This window comes from Hyperolius riggenbachi, chromosome 3 (assembly GCF_040937935.1).
Source record: "Hyperolius riggenbachi isolate aHypRig1 chromosome 3, aHypRig1.pri, whole genome shotgun sequence".
NCBI classification, from domain to species: Eukaryota; Metazoa; Chordata; class Amphibia; order Anura; family Hyperoliidae; genus Hyperolius; species Hyperolius riggenbachi.
In genome coordinates this window covers 409,059,445-409,078,312 of record NC_090648.1, presented here as the reverse complement: position 1 = coordinate 409,078,312, position 18,868 = coordinate 409,059,445, and positions in this window count along the sequence as shown.

The window sequence follows — 18,868 nt, the reverse complement described above, 5'->3', positions numbered from 1 at the left end:
GACCTCAGAGCAAGTGTCTATTGGTTGATCATTGATGGGTGGCGCCGGAGAGCGCTGCCCTATATATAGTTACTGCTGGTCAGTCTCAGGTTGTCTGCCGTTGTGAACACTTATGTGGAAGTACTCAGACCTTAGTCAGATCCTACAGTGTATTAGAACCAGGAGGACCTGGGAATTCACACTGAGCCAGATTACTTCTGTTTATCATTGTGTTATACTTCAGACTAGTTCCAGGGTGTCGAGACCACGGACCTCACACCCAAGATTAGGGACTTTCTGTTTATCATTGTGTTATACTTCAGACTAGTTCCAGGGTGTCGAGACCACGGACCTCACACCCAAGATTAGGGACTTTGTGTTATCATTGTGTTATACTTCAGACTAGTTCCAGGGTGTCGAGACCACGGACCTCACACCCAAGATTAGGGACTTTGTGTTATCATTCTGTTATACTTCAGACTAGTTCCAGGGTGTAGAGACCACGGACCTCACACCCAAGACTAGGCATTGTTTGATATCTGTTATGACCTATTGCTCTTCTGACTATCTCTCTGCTTTCTGATTCGGTACCTACGCATATCTGATTATCTGTTGCCAACCCTGCCTGCCTTTGGATACCGAATCAGCCTTCTGTCTCTGTACCTTGCCTGTCCGTGTGTTGCCGACCTGGCTTGCCCGACCTCGAGAGCTATCTCTCTTCTTTAAGAGATAGTCTCCAGACCTGATAGTGACATCCACCTTTCAGGTGTCACTCACTCACAGGTCCTTCCTACCTTCAGACTGGGACTCCACCCCTTTGGAGATCTCAGGCTGCTGGAGGGTCTTCGCACTTCTCAGAAGGCAGTATCGCCCATACTGCCAAAGACCACCTGCTCCTCAGGTGGTCTTACTCAAAGTAATTACTGTTGCACCAAACACTCACACTATATAGGTGTCCAGAGCTTAGTTATACTTGGATTATCTGTGATTCTGCAGATCATCAATAATCAGGTATATATCTGTATTCTTGGTGATACTGCAGATCACCAATAATCAGATTCTCTCTGTGTGCTGACACCGATCCTTACAATATCCCTCTCAGATTAACCACCCTGGCGTTCTGATTAAATCGCCAGGGTGGCTGCGGGAGGGTTTTTTTTAAATTAAAAAAAAACTATTTCATGCAGCCAACTGAAAGTTGGCTGCATGAAAGCCCACTAGAGGGCGCTCCGGAGGCAATCTTCCGATCGCCTCCGGCGGCAAGGAATAACACGGAAGGCCGCAATGAGCGGCCCTCCGTGTTTCGCTTCCCTCGTCGCCATGGCGACGAGCGGAGTGACGTCATGGACGTCAGCCGACGTCCTGACGTCAGCCGCCTCCGATCCAGCCCTTAGCGCTGGCCGGAACTGTTTGTTCCGGCTACGCTGGGCTCGGGCGGCTGGGGGGACCCTCTTTCGCCGCTGCACGCGGCGGATCGTCGCGCTGCAGCGGCGATCAGGCAGCACACGCGGCTGGCAAAGTGCCGGCTGCGTGTGCTGCTTTTTATTTGGTGGAAATCGGCCCAGCAGGGCCTGAGCGGCAGCCTCTGGCGGTGTTGGACGAGCTGAGCTCGTCCAGACCGCTCAGCAGGTTTAGTTCCCTTTAAATAGTATCAACATAATTATTTGAGTTTGCAGGGTTTTTTTTTTGTTTTAATTTATGTTTCCTTTAGGCTGGTTTCACAGTGGGACGTTACAGGCGCACGTTAGAGCAGCCTGTAACGTACCCCCACCGCGCAGCAATGATATATCAATGGGCTGTTCACAGTGCCCACAGTTGTGTTACACAGCAACACTTCACGTCAAGATCAACGTACTGCATGCTGTACTTTATACGCGGCTAAGCCACATTAGACTGTTTGCACATGCTCAGTACGGATGTTTTTTTTTTATTTTAGGGGCGGAGAGGAGGCGGGGAGAGGCCGCTACGTAGCCAGGCACATGGCTACTTATTATTCACTGCACTTGCAGTGTTTACTTCCTGGATCGGCCGCTGATTGGCTGGCGCGACCACGTGATGCGGAGAGCTCCGCTCACGTGGTCCCCGCAGCGCCTCCGACAGAGCAGGCGCACCAAGAGCTGCTTGTAACGCGGCTCTTGGTAGCGTCCTGCTCCAACACCACCAGGCGTTGCGTTAGGTTATGTGCCCTATAACGTCCCCTAAACGCAACGTCCTGGTGTGTAAGTAGCCTTACAAAGTAGATGGTTATTGCCTAGGCATATCAGCCCATTGTTATAGCTGGTGAACAGTTAATAAATATACAATGTGACATCTTAAGTGTGTCACTTACCAACCATGGGCATGGTTATGGACGTTGTTTCAAATAACTAATATAATCAGGATATTACAGGCATCATGGTGGATAGACACTTACCTCAGCTTTAGTTCAGCACTATTATCTTTTTATTGACTATACTCTTTGCCTTTTTTTTTAAACTTTGTCTTTTTTAATCTCTACGACTGCTGCTTACAGTCTTTATCACCACACCACATTGTTTTTCTCCTTTTAATGCTTACATTAAATTCCCTGTCTGTAAGTGGTTGTGAGGTGTTCCCTTTAACTGTTTTTCCTTGCCTCCATATTTTATCTAAAGTCTTCCTCTATATGTTACAAGAAAGCCATTACTGTATATGTTTCCTGAGTGCTGATTACAGAAACAGATTGAAGACACAAGCTGTAGTAGCAATGCATCTGAAAACATCTCTCACGAGAAGCAGATAGATGATGATATTTACCTGTAGCAGCTGTTACTGGTGGGAGCAAGCTGCCCTTGTTGGGTTGTTATAGTTAGCACTGTATGGATGCTAATTCATTTTTAAGCCTCCACATCATCTCTTTTGGCTTATCTAATCATTTTTAGAAAATACAATATACTGTATACGGTGATAGTCTAGTTACCAGTGGCAGTCCCACTTTTTACAGATATACTGTATCACAAAATGATGTTATAATTAGAAACTGCCAAAGTTTTTAGCTTTGGGTGCTTGTACAATTAAGTTCTTAAAGAGAATCTGAACTGAAAATAAAAAGTCAAAATAACCATACACAGGTCATACTTACCTCCTGTGTAGTCTACATCTTAATCTCTTTCTCCTCTCCTGTGTCCCATTTGTCCACTGTGATCAATGGAATTCTCCGTCATCCATTTAAAAAATGGCCATTACCCCTAACAGCTTCCTGGTCAGGACACTGTTAAACTGTAATATTACCCACTTGAGCTATAGGGAAACATGGACATTACCTTGCACATTCAGTTGCAACTGATAGCTGCTTATAAATAACTGACAGCAACTGGTATATTTCAGTTCTGACAAAATATTGTCAGAACAGGAAGGGATCACTGTAAGAAGAAAATAGTGAGCCTCTGAGAGGAACGGACAGTGAGGTTAATATATAATAATTTGCAACTAAGGCATGTGTTTATTTTAAATAAGTTTCCTCGCTTCAGGTTCCCTTTAACCACTTCAGGATTCTGCGTACGCTTAAGTACGCCCCTGAATCCTGAAGTGGATTCCATGGAAACCATTCTATGCCAGCTCACGGAGGGTGTCTCCGTTAAACACCCTGCGAGCCGATCGGCGGCTCGCAGGGTAATTGTAAACACACGGGGAAGATCTTCCCCGGTGTTTACATGTATACGGCGCTGCTGCGCAGCAGCGCCGTAGAGGTGATCGGCGATCCCCGGCCTCTGATTGGCCAGGGATCGCCGGCATCTGATAGGCTAAAGCCTATCCCATCAGGCGCAGGACGGAAATCCGTCCTGCGCCGCTCACAGAGGAAGGGAGAGGAAGCGAAGGGGAAGGAGGCCAGGAAGCGCTGCGGAGGGGGGCTTTGAGGAGCCCCCCTCCGCAAGCGCAAGCAGCCGGCAGCGATCAGACCCCCCCAGCAGGACATCCCCCTAGTGGGGAAAAAAGGGTGGCAGTCTGATCGCCCTGGCTGCCAGCTGATCGGTGCTGCGGGCTGGAGAGCCCACGCAGCACCGATCAGCAAAAAACCCTGTGGTACAGAAGTGGTTAAAGTAAACCTGAAGCTAAAATAAACTTATGATATAATGAATTGTATTTGTAGTACAGCTAAGAAATAGTACATTAGTGGCAAAGAAAAGAGTTTCATATTGTTTTTCAGTGCAGGAAGAGTTAAAAAATATTTCAGTTGTTATCTATGCAAATGAGCTTCTCAGCGTTCTTTGAACCACTGGGTCAAATACAATCCTGTTTTCTAAACAGCAAAGAAACAGTGAGAGACAACTTCAGATAAGGTTTTACTGCAAGAAAGCTCAAAGGGTCATTATTTCTGCTTTTTATATAGTTTAAAACACAGAGTGTGCTTTTAAAACTGTAATTGTGACAGAATGATACAATGTTATTAAAAAGCTATATAACTGAATAAAAATATGAGACTTTTCTTTGCTACTAATGTTCTATTCCTTATCCCAACTACACATACAATTTATGTTACGATAAGTGTTTTTTTTACATTTCAGGTTTCCTTTAAAGACGAACTGTGCTGTATATAACTTTAAAGTTAATACATTCATTTTTATAACATTAACCACTTCACCACAGAGGGGTTTTACCCCTTGAACACCAGAGCAATTTTCACCTTTCAGCGCTCCTTCCATTCATTCGTCTATAACTTTATTATTACTTATCGCAATGAAATTATCTATATCTTGTTTTTTTCTCCACACATTAGGCTTTCTTTAGGTGGGACATTATGCCAAGAATTTTTATTCTAAATGTGTTTTAATGGGAAAATAGGAAAAAATGTGGGAAAAAATTATTATTTTTCAGTTTTCGGCCATTATAGTTTTTAAATAATGCATGCTACTGTAATTAAAATCCATCAAATGTATTTGCCCATTTGTCCCGGTTATAAAACCGTTTAAATTATGTCCCTATCACAATGTTTGGCGCCAATATTTTATTTGGAAATAAAGGTGCATTTTTTTCAGTTTGGCATTCATCCCTAATTACAAGCCCGTAGTTTATAAAGTAACAGTGTTATACCCTCTTGACATGAATATTTAAAAAGTTCAGTCCCTAAGGTAACTATTTATGTTTTTGTTTAATTGTATTTTTTTTTTAATTACAAAAATAAATAAATTGGGGAGTGTGGGAGGTAATGAGTTAATTTATTGTGTAAAACTAATGTGTTTGTATATGTAAAATGCTTTAGGGTGTCGTTCTACTATTTGGCCACAAGATGGTCACAGTGTGTTTGTTTACATGCGACCTGTAAGCGTCCGGAAGGACGCTTACAGGAAGCAGTACAAGGCTGGGTAAATCACAATGATCGGGCTGTTTCTCAAAGAAGCAGCAGATCATTGCGGGGGCTTAGATCAACGAACGGGAATGGATTTTCCCGTTCATTGATCTCCGGGCGAGCAGGCGGCGGCGTGCACGAGCAGCGGGAGCGCGCGCACGAGCGGCGGGAGCGCGGACAGCGGCGGTAGCGTGGAATGTACGGATTTCTCCATCCCTGGTTTTTTAGGGAGGAAAAAAGGGACGGAGAAATTCGTACCGCAGGGGGTAAAGTGGTTAATTTATACATTATTTAGTCAATATTTGCCTATTGTAAAATCTTACTTCAACCTTATTTACATTCACAAAGAGAACCAGTGGTGGGTTTGTGAAACTCAATTAGAACACAGAGGCATATTCTGTATACAATGACCAGCCTCTGTGTCCTTCTATAGTGCGTCCAGCCCCTCCCCCCCTCCCGGAGTCTGCTGTCCCCCATTAACCTCCTTAGCAGTGTTTCCGAGTCAGGCTCAGGACAGAAAGCTACAGATCAGAGCGGTAATCCCGTGCCTGAGCGAGTTATATGCAGGAGCTGAAGCCGGTCTCTCTGTGGCATGTTTTTTATTAGTTTTTAGGGTCTAAAAGCTTGTTCAAAAAATTGCACGGCTTTTAGACACTGAATCTGGAAATATTCATAACACCAGGGAGGTTAAAAAAGCGCTAGGCTAGTGACACGCAGATTGTCTCTAGCCTGTTATTTACCTCTGCCCTGCTACTCACTGCCACTCCCCCCCCGCCACCTGTATAGCGCAGCTCCCCGTCTGTGTCCCTTTCCTCCCCGCCTCTGTAAGCTTCCTCCAATGGAGGAGTCCTTTAACAGCATGCAGTTAACTGTGGGGGGGTAGGTCGGTTTATCCCTGAAAAACCTTAGGCTTGTAACCCTTCAACCACGCACAAAACTGTTATCGGTTACCGCACTACAGTGAGAGGCAATGTCAGTGAAAAGTCAAATGAACAGATACTGAAACTGTAATTGTTATATATATATATATTTATATGGTTGGAGGGAGGAGAAGAAAGCGCCAGCACTGCTGTTATACACTTTATTATAACGTTGGTAAAATCAATACAGAGACATTCATCCAGACAAACTGGAGAAATACATACCGTGGGTGGGTGTAGAAGGTGCGGTGGGTGCAGAGCCTGACGGCCGTTTCGCGCTACATGCGCTTCTACGGAGGCTATACCTATATCCTCTGTAGAAGCGCATGTAGCGCGATATGGCTGTCAGGCTCTGCACCCACCGCACCCACCGCACCTTCTACACCCACCCACGGTATGTGTTTCTCCAATTTGTCTGGATGAATGTCTCTGTATTGCTTTTACCAACGTTATAATAAAGTGTATAACAGCAGTGCCGGCGCTTTCTTCTCCTCCCTCCAACCATGCTGTGACTTGGACCTGAGCACGCTGAGGATACACTTCAAATACACTTCCGTTTGGGGCTGTGTAGTGCTCCCCCCTCCTCTTCCTCCCTCCTCTTGGATGTGTTTCGATTCCTGCAGTGCCAGCGGTTTCTGCTTCTCTTTCTACTGTCTCAACATATATATATATATATATATATATATATATATATATATATATATATATATATATATATATATATATATATTGGGGGGGGGGGGGGCAGCTATGTAGTAAAGAAATCAGCAATGAAAATTCTAAGTACTAACAGTGAAGCAGTCTATGATTAACTGACACCACTGTATATTTATCTGAATAGTGACACTGACTAGCATTAGCATGAAGTTTTGAATCAGGATGATACTATTTATTACCATACTGCTATACTGCTACTGCTATGACTAGCATTACTAATACCCTGCTGCTATGACTAGCATTACTGGCAGTCTATCAACCTGCCCTGCATTTTCTGTATTTCACTGACAATTTGACAAAATCTGCCAGCAACACAGAGCAGCTGTGTCTACCAGTCAGTCACAACTCAGTGAGTGAGTGATTGATTAAGCCTAGCCCAGCAGTCCTTATATACAGCTATGGTTTCCCTGAGTGGAATGTGGTGCCAGACAGCCAATCAGCTGCCTGCCACTAATAAGAATTAGAACCAGATCCTTGCATTGATTGGAGGGTCCTATGGAGCATGGGGGTGGTGGTGGTGGTGGTGGTGGTGGTGGTGGTGGTGGTGGTGGGGGGGGGGGTGTCAATATGGGAGCACTGAATTTAAGCACACCAAATGACATGTTTTTAAAGTTGACCCAAACTGGAATTCATCAGTCATTTTCGGGTCGAATACAGCAATGACCCAAATTTGAACAACACTAATAGCCAACTCATATGAGATGCTTGCTGGTTGAAATGGGAATAGAGGTAGTAGTCTTTTTGTAAGTACAGTGGGATGCGAAAGTTTGGGCAACCTTGTAAATCGTCATGATTTTCCTGTATAAACTGTTGGTTGTTAAGATAAAAAATGTCAGTTAAATATATCTTATTGGAGACACACACAGTGATATTTGAGAAGTGAAATGAAGTTTATTGGATTTACAGAAAGTGCACAATAATTGTTTAAATACAATTAGGCAGGTGCATAAATGTGGGCACTGTTGTCATTTTATTGATTCCAAAACCTTTAGAACTAATTATTGGAACTTAAATTGGCTTGGTAAGCTCAGTGACCACTGACCTACATACACAGGTGAATCAATTATGAGAAAGAGTATTTAAGGGGGCCAATTGTAAGTTCCTCTCCTCTTTTAATTTTCTCTGAAGAGTAGCAACATGGGGGTCTCAAAGCAACTCTCAAATGACCAGAAGACAAAGATTGATCACCATCATGGTTTAGGGGAAGGATACAGAAAGCTTTCTCAGAGATTTCAGCTGTCTGTTTCCACAGTTAGGAACATATTGAGGAAATGGAAGACCACAGGCTCAGTTCAAGTTAAGGCTCAAAGTGGCAGACAAAGAAAAATCTTGGATAGACAGAAGTGAGGAATGGTGAGAACAGTCAGCGTCAACACATAGACCAGCACCAAAGACCTATAACATCATCTTGCTTCAGATGGAGTCACTGTGCATCGTTCAACCATTCGGCGCACTTTACACAAGGAGATGCTATACGCAAGAGTGATGCAGAGGAAGCCTTTTCTCCGCCCACAGCACAAACAGAGTCGCTTGAGGTATGCTAAAGCAGATTTGGAGAAGCCAGCTTCATTTTGGAGTAAGGTGCTGTGGACTGATGAAACTAAAATGTAGTTATTTGGGCATAACAAGGGGGTTATGCATGGAGGAAAAACAACACAGCATTCCAAGAAAAACACCTGCTACCTACAGTAAAATATGGTGGTGGTTCCATCATGCTGTGGGCCTGTGTGGCCAGTGCAGGGACTGGGAATCTTGTCAAAGTTGAGGGAGGCATGGATTCAACTCAGTATTAGCAGATTCTGGAGACCAATGTCCAGGAATCAGTGACAAACCTGAAGCTGCAACGGGGCTGGATCTTTCAACAAGACAACGACCCTAAACACTGCTCAAAATCCACTAAGGCATTAATGCAGAGGAACAAGTACAACGTTCTGGAATCGCCATCTCAGTCCCCAGACCTGAATATAATTGAAAATCTGTGGTGTGAGTTAAAGAGAGCTGTTCATGCTCGGAAGCCATCAAACCTGAATTAACTAGAGATGTTTTGTAAAGAGAAATGGTCCAAAATACCTTCAACCAGAATCAAGGCTCTCATTGGAACTTACAGGAAGCGTTTAGAGGCTGTAATTTCTGGAAAAGATGGATGTTCTAAATATTGATTTCATTTCTTTTTTGTGGTGCCCAAATTTATGCACCTGCCTAATTTTGTTTAAACAATTATTGCACACTTTCTGTAAATCCAATAAACTTCATTTCACTTCTCAAATATCACAGTGTGTGCCTCCTATATGATATACTTAATTGACATTTTTTATCGTAACAACCAACGATTTATACATGAAAATCATAACGATTAACAAGGTTGCCCAAACTTTCGCATCCCACTGTATATTATAATGTATCTCACATCCTACCTTGTCTTCTCTCACTTATAGCAAATGCTTGTTCATCACAGTTCTCAAAAATTGGTTAAAAAACAATTAAGATCAAAATCAATATTTAGTCCTTGTGGATAAAAACGATTTAAATTTAAAAATACACTCCATTTCAAGTTTGTTGTTTTCCCTCCAATCTTCCCTGACATGAGCTATACAGAATTTTAAACCACTGGGACCACTGTGATGTTCAGATTTAAAATGCAAACTACCATAAACAGGAGTGTGCACTTCACAGTGCTAAATTATTAGTAAACCCTTATACAGTACAAGGTAAAAATAAAGTGCAATAGTGCTGAAAAGAAAGTGTATGAAGTTTGGCTCATCAGGAAATGGTACCAAGAGAGGGCGGAGCTGCAAGAGCATCAGGCTGTCTCCCTGTCCCTCTCCAGGTGCCATTTCCTGGTGAGCCAATCTTCATACACTTTCTTTACAGCACTATTGCACTTTATTTTTACCTGTACTGTATCTCTGGTATATACCTTGCCTTGCACTGTTTGTATCCACTTTTGCCTAGCACGTGACACTTTATTTTACAGTGTGGATTATCATTGTTATTTGTGATTGCATTACATTAGAGTGATGATTTGTGTAGCACTATTTTTTGTAATTTGTATTTTTGTTGTGTCTTTGGGTAAGCACTAAATTAGATTAGCCCCAGTTGATTTAATAGATGCATGCTTTTTGACACTCAACATTATAGCACCTGCTTGGGAGGGGTGTTGTTTACCAACAGCAATCAGGGAGGTTTTAATCATTTTGGATTTTAATTTGGATTTGTCCACAATAAATTGATTACAATTTGACTACTCAATCATTGGTTCATGACTGTTAATTATTTAATGAATTAACCCTATATGGGAATCTTGTTTCCTTTTTTATGTGGCAGATTTAAAATGCACTGATACGGATTGGGCCTCATATACCTTTCTGATGTTTTTTACATGTTCAAAGCATCTCTCCTTGAATGCCCTGGTTGTCAGCTCTACATAAAGTAACCCACATCGACATTCAAAGTTATATATTTTATATAACCATTTTAGATTCACAATTGTAAACGTTTCTTATCTCATATGTTGTCAGACCAGAGCTGTCTTTGAACGTTGCAGTTTTGCAGTACTGCATTTGTAAAAACCTATAAAATCCTGAATTATTTTAGTCTGTTTATCTGGGATGTCTAAAGCACTTTTAATCGAGGGGATCCTTTAAGTTTGAGGCTTTCCGAATTAAAACAGCAGAATGTTCAGGTATCCCAAAACCAGATCAGCTCAAATATATGCCAGTGTCTTTGGAGACTATTTTATTTATTAACTTCCTTATACTGTGTATTAAAATCAGTTACAACGAAAACCTGGAATCCTTATTGGAGTCCATCGCCTCATTCCTGCCAAATAGAATTTCCCTTCTGTTTATATTCTGTATTTAATTTGGCTGCTAGTTAGTATGGAAATAGATAATTAGATATCTGATTGCACTTATAAACATTACTGGGAATTGGCACTACAGCGCTTCAGGCTTTTGTAATTATCTTGATGTGACTGTGTATGGGACAGAGTCTTCCAGTTTGCAGATGAACCAAGTGTATCACCCCAAACAGACAAGGTAACTTTTGAGGCACCCTGGTCATAACTGTACCATTTTATACATTCTGGATGACCTTCATATCGCAGAAGTGCCGTCACTGATGAGAGGGCAGGGTTCCACACCAATATACTGCAATATATAGATGGAAGAAGTGTTTGTAAAGCTAAAACCATAACAATTAAGGTAAAAATGGGTATCCTAAATAAATGATTACATTATACTACATGTCCTAAAAAGTTTCTCTAAATACGAGCTATAATCATCTTACTGTATTCAGTGCAGGATATCAACAGGTAAGGTAATTAGCACTACTTAGAAAGGCGGGTTGCAGAGGGGCAATCGACCACAGGAAGCAGGTGGAGACAACAAACCCTGACTCCTCTCGGGGTGGTCCAGCCGAACCTGGGTGTGGTCACTCTCCTTGGCAAAAGTGACAGATTATCACTACGGTCAGGGCCGGTTTAAGCAACAATGGGGCCCCGGGGCAAAATAAACCTGGGGGGCCCCCCCAACATATACCCCGGAACAAAAATCGGCATTAAGAGACCTTTTTTGCAGCTGGTATAGTCAGGGTGTGAAGCCCCAATCGGTCGGAGCTCCACATTCTGGCTATCCCAGCCTGCATGGGGGACAAGGGGTTAAAAAGTTTCAGGAGGGGGGACCCCACAATTTTTTTTTTAAATTTCCACACTCTAAACATAAAAAAAAAAAAAAAAATTGGGAAAATAGGAAAACATGCCAGGGATCTTCATACAGCCATATTGCGGCTGTATAGCGATCCCTGGCCAAAGCGCTGCGGCTGCGTATAGACCCCCTGGAAACCCCGTCAGGAAATTTATTGCGCTTTCGTTTGATGCATGTAAAATTACACTACCGTTAGGTTTGCTACTAAAAGTGACATTTACCGCATTTAAAAGTATACTTTTTTTCCTTCGAAACTTTAAAATCGATTTTCTCAAAAACTATAAGGTCTTTTTGAAAAATTGTTTTTTCCTCTTATTCCTAATGATCTCCTTAACATACCCTGCAAATTTAGGGTTTCTAGCATTTAAGGTGGATTTGCTATTAACCATTAAAGTCGGCAGGTTTTTAAATGTGTTTTTTTTTCCTTTGAAACTTTAAAATCGATTTTCTCAAAAACTATAAGGCCGATTTTGAATTTTTTTTTTTCCTCTTGTAGCCACTGGGGGCCCCTACAAGCTCTGGGGCCCTGGGGCAGCTGCCTCCTTTGCCTTAATGGTAGCGCCAGCCCTGACTACGGTATAAACCATGTGTGGTCTGTCTAGACCCCTTCAACAGGGTGTGTTGGGGGGTACATAAAGCACAATTTGGGTATAGAAGCACCCCAGTGTGAATCAAATTGGATTAAAAACAAGATTAAATAAAAAAAAAATGAGGTGGCTTACCTCAATGACGAGATCTTTGTATAGACAAAGAAATATTTTTTAGCACAGGCAATGCATTTTATGGGTCTAAAGCCCCGTCTACATGGGTAGATGTGGAGACGATCCGGTGGCTCGACTAGCCGCCGGATCACCTCTTCCGCATCCCCGCTCGCTGCGCGTGCGCCGGATTCGATTCCCTGCTCGTCTCCGCCGGCGCCGCTTATCTTCCGCTCGATTCCCTGCCATTGTCCCCTCGTGGGGAACGAGCAGGGAAGCGAAAGTAGCAAGATCCAACCTGTCGGATCTTATCAATCGAGCCACACTAGCGGCTCGATTGATAAGCCACATCGCTGCCTCATCTACCCGTGTAGATGAGGCTTTTGCCTGCTTCCTCAGACCAATAACAGTGCTAGTTGTGCATACTGGGGTGCCTCTTTACCCAAATTGTTATTTAGATCATGAAGGCTGTTAGTTCCCACACATGGTACAATAAAAACATTTGATTTTCCCATTTATTCCACCAAAAAGATCAAATCGAAACATATCCTTTTTTTTTAATTTAGAAAAATGAATGATTATTCTGTTTTTTTCAATAAAAATCTGATTGGACATGTTAGAAAAATCTTTATAGTCAATCTAATGGAGCAATCGAACAAAATTAATCGAAAAAATGAAAAAAATGTACCATGTTTTGTCACCAATGTGGGTCAATAGCCTATAGATCCACAGTTTTTGATACGTATTGTTGTAACTAAGCTGATGTGAGAAAACGCGGAAAAGCCGCCGCGCGTTCTGACAGCAAGGCGGCTGATTCCGCGTCCAACGCGGCGGTTTGCACGCGGAGGCGTGCGTCTGGTAACATGGCAGAACGCGGAAAAGCCGCCGCATGTACTGACAGTGAGGCGGCTGGTTCCGCGTTCAGCGCGGCGGTTTGCACGCAGCAGCGTGCCTCTGGTGTGGCTGAGTCTGTTAGTTCACACAGGTTTAGGAATGCGCGCGCTGAGAGGCAGAACTTTTATGACGGCCAAGAGAGGACCAGCTGACCAGGCTGGTCAGCTGACGCCAGAGCAAGTTTCTATTGGTCCATCACACACTATATATAGTTGCTGCTGGCCAGTCACAAGTTGTCTGCCGTTGCGAACACTACGTGGAAGCACTCAGACCTTAGTCAGATCCTGCAGTGTGTTTGAACCAGGTGGACCTGGGAATTCACACTGAGCCAGATTACTTGTATTGTATTCTGTTTATGCTTAGACCAGTTCCAGGGTGTAGAGACCACGGACCTCACACCCAGACTAGGGAACCTGTGTTATCAATCTGTTTATGCTTAGACCAGTTCCAGGGTGTAGAGACCACGGACGTCACACCCAGACTAGGGAACCTGTGTTATCAATCTGTTTATGCTTAGACCAGTTCCAGGGTGTAGAGACCACGGACCTCACACCCAGACTAGGGAAGCTGTGTTATCAATCTGTTATACATCAGACTAGTTCCAGGGTGTAGAGACCACGTACCTCACACCCAGACTAGGGAACTTGTGTTACCATTCTGTTATACATCAGACTAGTTCCAGGGTGTAGAGACCACGGACCTCACACCCAGACTAGGGAACTTGTGCTATCATTTTGTTATACATCAGACTAGTTCCAGGGTGTAGAGACCAAGGACCTCACACCCAGACTAGGCATTGCTTAATATCTGTTATGACTTATTGCTTTCCTGACTACTCCTCTGATCTCTGATTCGGTACCTCGCACATCTGAAACTCTGTTGCCAAACCCTGCTTGCCTTGGATACCGAATCAGCCTTCTGTCTATGTACCTTATCTGACCGACCGACCTGGCTTGCCGACCACGAGAGCTATCTCTACTATTAAGAGATAGTCTCCAGATCACTCAGTGACATTGGTCTTCATTGTCACTCACTCTCTGAACCTTCCTTCTTCCAGCCTGACTCCGCCCCTTGGGGAGTCTCAGGCTACTGGAAGATTTCCTTATCTCTAGAGCAGTATTGCCATACTGTCTCTAATTTCCTGTGCTATACTCAAAGTACTACCGTTACACCAAACACTCACACTATCCAGGTGTCCAGAGGTTAGCAATATATCTGTATTATCGGTGATTCTGCAGATCATCAATAATCAGGTATATATCTGTATTCTTGGTGATACTGCAGATCACCAATAATCAGATACTCTCTGCGTGCTGACACCGATCATTACAGCTGATATTTTATATTTTATATACATAATCCTCCTCACATAGCACTATATTTCCCTCTTTAATAATGTGTTTATGATTAGGTTATGGGCATTTTTTTAATACAATTAAAGCCTGGTGTTATTTTTTACTGAGATTGTATTTGCTTTATGGTTTTCCTGCCTCTGGGGATTCTTTTCTTTTGCTCTCCTTCTGTTTCATCCTCATCATCTGTTTCTAATTCCCCTGTTTGGGTTGTATGTTGGTTCTGACTGTGTGTCAATCTTTTTTGGTGCCATTCTCCTTGGTGGTTTTGGCCCTGATTTATCATCTTTAAACACTTGAGGACCAGAGGTTTATACCCCCCTATTGACCAGGCGATTTTTTACAATGCGGCACTTCACAACCAGTGCTGCTCAGATACCACTCTTCACTATCTGGATCTAATTCGGATCCGGATACCCCTCTATCCGATCCGGGTCGGATATCTGAGTTAAAAATTTTCCGATCCGAATCAGATATCCGACCGCAATACCCGACGGATTCGGATAACCAGATAGAAAAACAGAAGTGGCCTTTAAATTGCTTTAAAAACGTTTTTTAGGGTATGTGAGGCATGTAGCATCATCATTTTGAAAAGGGTAACACTAATTCATGATGTGAGGACTGAAAATCCCCCCCCCCAAAAAACAAAAACAAAATGGCTGTCAACATCAGAACTAGGTTTCAGGAAACGGTCGTGCTGTCGCAGTTGGAGTCTCCCCACAACTTGGACAGCACAGTCACCTCCCAACAAATTAGACAGCTATTGTGTTCAGAGAATCACTATGGCACCTAGTGTTGGTACCACAGCACAGGTAAAACATTAAAAAAGGAGAGGTTGCAGGAAGTGGTCGTACTGCCGCAGCTGGGGCCTCCCCACAACTTGGACAGCACAGACACCTCCAAAAAAATTACACAGCTATTGTGTTCAGAGAATCGTTATGGCACCTAGTGTTGTTAGTATCACGGCTGTAAAAAAAATTTGAACCTGGCTTAATGAAGATGGAGTCAGGAAGTTGTGGTTGTAAAGGGTAGTGAGACAGGCATAGTGATTCCCACTCAGCCACTTCATTTCCCCCTCTTGCCAACAACAGGGGCCAGGAACTCACCAACCGCCCAAGTCTGGTTCATTTTTAAAAAAAGTCAGTCTGTCCACAGACCACAGACTGGGGGGACAGACAAGAGCGCTTCTTGGTGACCACGCCACCGGTCGCACCGAAGCACCTTTCTGACATCACGCTGAAAGGCGGGCAGGACAGCACTTCCAGGGTGTACTGCGCCAGCTTGCTCCAGATATCCAGGTGCTTGACCCAGTACTCCAAGGAGTCCACAGGGGTGTCGGTGTCAAGCCCGCTGTAGGACTCCATGTAGTCGGCCACCATCCGGGCCAGGTGCTTGTTCTAGCTTTGAGAGCCGGATGCTGCTGCAGGCACCTCCTCTGTAGGCAGCGGTACTGGCATGGTGTAGAGCGCCTTTGTCAGAGACAGTAGGTTTGTTGGGCGCCTCCTGCTGCTGCATGCAGGCACCTGCTGCTGTGCTGGCTGGACTGTGACAGCAGGAGGGGTGGGAGTCTGGGGGAAGGCTTTGTCCAAGCGCCGAACCAGAATCCACTGCAAGTCCCGCATTCGGCGCACAGGGTATCCTCCTACAGACAGGAACTGAGCCAGCTTCCCCTTCAGCCGTGGGTCCAGCATCAGGGTGATCCAGATGTCCTCCCGAGCACGCATCTGCTTCACCCTTGTGTCTTTGCGCAGGCACTGCAGCATGTGCGCTGCCATAAGGAACAGGGACGCCATCTCTGCTGACCCATCATCTTCTGCACCGCTGACAGTGCTGTCCTCCTCCTCTGATTCCTGAGCCTCATCCTGCTCTCTCCACCCCCACACCACTGCAGCTGCACTCCACTGTGCCCCCTCCTCTTCAAGGTCAGGAACCTTTAACTCCTCCAAGTCCTCAAACTCCTCCTCCTGCCGCACAGAGGTGGACTGCAAAGGTTGCTGCTGCTGCTGGATCAAGGCTTCTTCTCCCATCGAAGGCATTGAGGGCCTTTTCCAGCATGCACACCATGGTCACCCACTTACACAGCGATGCATGGTCCCAGCTGACCATGTTGGTGGCCTCCAGGAAGGGTGCCAGCACCAAGCACACCAGCTGCATTTTTCCCCAATCAGCACTGAGGATGATGTCCGGGAGGTGAGTTGTGCCGGTCCCGGACAAGTTGGCCTCCATGGTGGCTTTGGCCAGGTAGAGGTTGACAGCCCGCCTCTGTTCAATCACACGTTCACACATTGCCAGGGTGGAATTCCAGCGTGTTGGAACGTCTATGATGAGCCGGTGCCGTGGGAGGTTCAGCTACAGCTGCATGGCTTCCAGGGATGCTGTGGCAACACCCAAGCGGTGAAAGTGACCCACAGTTTTCCATGCCGCTCCCAAAAGAGTGTCCATGCCCTGGTAGGTGCGCAGGAATTTCTGCACCACCAGGTTCAGGACATGGGCCAGACAGGGGATGTGGGTGAGGTTTCCCTGGTGGATGGCGGTAACCAGGTTTGCCCCACTGCCGGCCACCACCTCTCCGACTTTCAGGCCTCTGGGGGCCAGCCAACTCTTCTCCTGCTCTCGGAGCTTGGCCAGGACGTGGTCTGCTTACAGTTTATTCTTCCCCAGGGTGACCATCTGCAGCAGCGCTTGGCAGTGGCGGGCCTTCACGCTGCTGCTGAGGCGGGGGTGTTTGGCGGCGGGTTTGCTGGAGGATGGAACCAGATCAGAGCTGGAACTTGCTGCACTTCCCCTGACCCTGCTGCGGGGTGGAACCATCCACTGGGATGCTGTCCCTTCCTCACCCCTTTCCACCAAACTGACTCAGTGCGCTGTGAAAGAGAGGTACCGGCCTGTCCCAAACCGGCTTGACCATGAGTCCATGGTCACATGGATGCATGCACCCACCGCTTGATCCAGCCCATGCTCCACGCTTGCCTTCACAAAGCGGTGCAGTGCTGGGATGGCCGTGTATGCAAGGTAGTGCCGGCTGGGGATTGGCCAATCCGGCATTGCGCACTGCAGGAGCGCACACATCTGGCTCCCCTCCTGCACAAACAAGTGCAGGAGGAGCTGGGAGGACATGGCCCGTGTAAGCAAGCCATTCAGCTGGCGTATGCGACGGGTGCCGGGAGGCTGAGCCCTGACCACTCACTCAGCAGGGTCTGGTGGTGGTGGCATTTTGTGCTTGCACGGGATGCAGAAGAGGGAGCAGAGGAGACCACTGAGGAGGACCGGCTTCCTGAACAGGCCTCAGTGTCGGCAGGAGTGGCAAACAGGGTTATGGTGCTCTGACCAATGCAAGGGCCAGCGCCAGCTTCCTTCAGCCTCTTGAATTCCTCATGCTCAGGTTTGTGCTTATTGGCCAGATGGTTGATGAAGCTGGAGGTGCCATAATTGGAGGGGTTAGACCCTCTGTTTATCTTCACATGGCACACATTACAGGTTACAAACTTGTTAGCAAGTGAGGGCAGATGAAAAAACTGCCATATTGGGGATTGCAGTTTTCCCTTACGTCACTCAAAATGGGATGCTGCTGCTGCTGATTTTCTCCCAGTGGTGGTTGGGGACTGGGGTTGAGTGGTGCGGCTGGTGGTAGTAGTGCCACTGGCAGACGGAGCATCAGGCTGTGGGTCACGCATTCCATGCCCACTGCTGCTCCTGTCAATCCCTGAAATGCTGATCCTGCGTGCCAGAACCACTGAATCATCCTCCTCAGAGTCAGAGCTGATATCCCCCTCCGGTCGTTGGTAGTCCGGGTCCTTCACCTCATCATCAACATCAAACTCCCCCTCCTCGAACAACTGCTGGGATTAGGGATGGTCGCTGGATTCCGCGGAATTAAGATTTCCATGATTCCGGTCGGAATTAGGTGATTCCGTTCCGTTGCCACGGAGCGGAATTGCTATATCACTATGGCGGAATTTCTGCGGAAAAATGTGAAATTCCGCGGAATTTTACAGAATGCACATTTTTTCCCCCACCAAACGAATTTCTGTCTAATAATAAGAAGACAAGACCCTCCTCCTCCCTCCGGGAGGAAGGGAGGAAAAAAAAAGAACAGTCAATAGGTTCTATGGGCTACCATACAGCATAAACTAGGTTCCATTTGCGATTACTTTAATTTTTCTGCCGGAATCCGGAATTCCGCGGAATTTTGCAAAAATCCGGCGGAATTTTCATAGCAACGGAATTAAGCGCTGGCGGAATCTGTGAATTCTGGCGGAACGGAATTTCTCTTTCCGATCATCCCTAGCTGGGATGATGA